Raw genomic sequence first — 3,645 nt, 5'->3', positions numbered from 1 at the left:
CGGCGTGCTGCTTTGTAGGGGAACGGCATGGGAGCCAGCTAAGGCCGCCGACTCCGGGAAAACAGCCCGGTCTCCCAGAAAAGAGACCAAGGCCAAAGCTTAAGGCAGTAATAACAACTTTGATTTATAATGAGAACTGTTTGTACATAATTACTGAAATATTGATTGCACATTCAGCAGGGTGCTTAAATTAAAGACAAACCAAATCTGGCGACAGCACCGAAAGAATCTTCTTGCAAACGGTTGCCATTTAGCCCTTTCCTACAATAATCTGGTGGGATTGTATAGAGTGCAGTTCAATTTATTGAGCATTGCCTTCAATGATGACGGCTCCTCGTTGTGCTTGAGGGGTTCCCGGTCGAAGGCAGAAAACAGTTACCATGATGCAATGTCAGTTCTATGTAGGACAGAGTGAGGTAGGAACAAGGATGGGGGTACAAATAAATCTGGCGGAAGGGATCAGGGAAAAGATCAAAGATGGGCTAAACGGAGGAACTTACTCCGGACACGAGAGAAGACCGTCAGATAAGCCAGCACGGAAGGAGCTTTAGGGATTGCTCTCAAGCCACATTTTACAGCTAAATTCAAATATAAATTCATAACCATTAACTTCATATGGGCCTTTGAAGTGTGACTGCTGCCTGGTATATGCTCTCTTATTCTGCAAACTTCCCAGGACCTGCCTCCCGTTACCTCTTAGACACCCCCCCCGGCCCCCCACTTTTCCACCCACACTGACCTCTGCTTAGGAAGTCAAATACAGCCGGTGCACCCTACCTCTGAGCCGCGGTATTTGCTGTTCTCTTTCTCCGCAGCGGTCTTCCCCTTCAATATTCTCATGGGTTGCTCCTTCCTCCTTTTCAAATCTTTACCCACATGTCTCGGCGAGGTGTTTTTCTGTCCTTCCTATCTAAAATACGGCTCTGCTCACACCCAGTAATCTCTATTCTCCTTCCCTGAGTTATTTTCTCAAAATATCAGTAAAATACTGACTTGTTATAATCTATTCTGTAACCTATGTGCGCACAGCGACTTTCGTCTGTTTTGTCCGCTGCTGTGGTCCCCCAGCCTCGAATGGTAGCTGACTTGTGGCAGATATTAAATACGTATTTGTTCAAGGAATAAAGTGACCTCCTCAGCTATATTTTAATTTGCTGTTTCACCCACTCAACACGGTGCATTTTTTTTAACTTTCACATTTCTATTTTTCATTTTTTCACATTGACTTAAAAAAAAATTTCTCCCCCCCAAATTCTCCTGGTCATTTTTTTTTAATTTTTTTTTTAACGTTTATTTATTTTTGAGACAGAGAGAGACAGAGCATGAACAGGGGAGGGGCAGAGAGAGGGGGAGACACAGAATCCAAAACGGGCTCCAGGGTCTGAGCTGTCAGCACAGAGCCTGACGTGGGGCTCAAACTCACGGACCGTGAGATCATGACCTGAGCCGAAGTCGGACGCTTAACCGACTGAGCCACCCAGGTGCCCCGGTCATTTTTTTTTTTATAGTTTCTTATAGCTTGCCTATCTTTATGATTTTTCTTTCTTTGAGTCTTTACATACTGGACACATTGTCACTTTATATATTTTTGCATCTGCTCATTTCATACCTAAAGGAAGGAGGTTGTATTCTGTGACTCATAATTTCTACTGATTCTCACTCATGGTGGCCTGTTTGCCTGTAGGTTTCAGGATCTTTGATTGGTTGATCCTAATGTGGGGGAGATCCTGAGGGCCTAAGATGGGGCTGCTTTGATCCTGAGAGGATGTGAGTCTGCTTCTACTGAGGGCGGGGACCCCGTCTGAGTGTAATGCAGGAGTCTCCATTTCTCCTCCCCATCACCTTTGGCTGCTGGCCTTTTCCTACCCTCGTCATTGCGTCATTACCATCATTACCGCGCCACCCCTGGCCTTGGAGCTCAAGGCAATCCCGCCTCCCGCATTCCCTTGTTCCCCAGTGTTCCTACTCTAGATCCCTCTCACTTCCCCTCCCCCCCTCACTTAACAGGATCCCAACAATGCCATAAAGAGCCCGTTTTACACAGGATTCGTTGTGCAGCATACGATACTGCTAGACGCAATCCAGGATTTCCTTCTGCTCCCATGCACGTCTGCATAATTATAGACTCTTGTTTGCCAAAGGCGGGCCGGAGCGGTCTCATGACTCTTGCTGTCTCTCAAGCAGGGCACCTGGGAAACAGTGTCCCCTCTGTAAGTCCTGATTTGCCGGTTAATAGGTAAGCACCCAATCAGGCAAATTAACATGCTTCACAGCTACCCCCCTTTAAGCGCATGCTCTAGTTCCGCGCAGTAAGGCCGTTCCTAATGATCCACACTCACGTTCTGGAGAGAGCCTCCCTGCGTTCGCTCCCGAGGATTACTGCAGTGTTGCTGGTACGATTTTCGCCCACTGCCACCTCCAAACCTGTTGCCAACTGTGGTTTGGAGCGGCTGGGCCGGCATCCCGGAGGCCTGTTTGTTTGTCCTAGTATTCATTACTACTTGGCTCGCGCCCCATCTGCCAGTGCAGAGTTATTTATATCGAATCGGAGAAGTCCTGGTGAGCTTCCCCGTGTAAGTCACATCCTCAGAATGTCTTGCATCCCCGAGGACTTGGCACGTGGGATCCTCGCAGGAAACCCCTCCCTGCTGACCCAGGGGGAAACTCCTGGTCTCCCTGGGAAGTGGCAGCTGGTCCAGCCATCTGCTTGGCTGATAAGGTCTTTGCATCTCGGTCAAGAGCGCTGGCCCACAAAACCTGCAGTGGAACTTGCCCAAAGAGGTGGTGACAGCTGAGTCACAGAGGATAGCATTGAGACTGCAGTCCTGGGGGATGGAGAGAGCCTCCCAGGAGTGGAGCCAGGGTGCTGAGTCATGCCCCTCAGCCCCGCATTACGTGCTGTGTGTCAAGGCTTGCAGAAGAAGGGGACGCTGGCTGCAGGTCACCAATGCTCCCAAGCCCCCCGGGGGCCTGTTCTGTGAGCTCTGCAGGTCTGAGAGTGAGCAGTGCCTCCCCCTTTGATGACTAACTGTGGTCAATGTCACATTCTAGCTGTAATTCATCAGCTCTCATGTTTTCAACCAGCACAAACCTCACTGCAGCCAGCGTTTCACTGTGAGACACAGGATAGAGCCAAGTGAAGGTCTAACTCAATTAACAGATTAACATGAGTCCACAGGCGCAGATCTCTACAGACATCTGATCAGCCCTGAAAGAAATCAGGCTGGGGGTGGAAACGGTCCAATGATCATTTTAAATGAAACAGAACAAAGCACCGGTCGTCAAACCCACACTTCCATGGGCATTTGTAGCAAGCAGTATCAGAGGCATGATGTGGGGGGAAGGAGCCCGTGAGAAAACGTATGGCCTGGCAAAATGTTGTGCTGAAAGTGAATTTTCGAATGAAATGTATTTATTTACAAGTGTGCCACGCGCTATCAAATCACGTTGTGGGGAATCTGCTCCTAAGAAGCCTGCCCCATCCTATAGCTTCTGGAAAGGAGTTTCTGCCAAGGGAATATCAACATTGCACCACCAGGCCTCTGTTGAAATTGACTGGGCGCAGGGAGGTGGCCTAGTGTGGGTGGTAAGTTTCAAAACAGTTTTGAAACACCCACGGTGCTTGGCATCCTGGGTTCTGTGGTA

The sequence above is a fragment of the Lynx rufus genome, unplaced genomic scaffold, assembly GCF_022079265.1.
Source record: "Lynx rufus isolate CCGP_SWC_20201006 ecotype Redwood Valley unplaced genomic scaffold, mLynRuf1.p SCAF_20, whole genome shotgun sequence".
Lineage (NCBI taxonomy): Eukaryota > Metazoa > Chordata > Mammalia > Carnivora > Felidae > Lynx > Lynx rufus.
Note: the sequence above shows the minus strand (reverse complement) of the source record.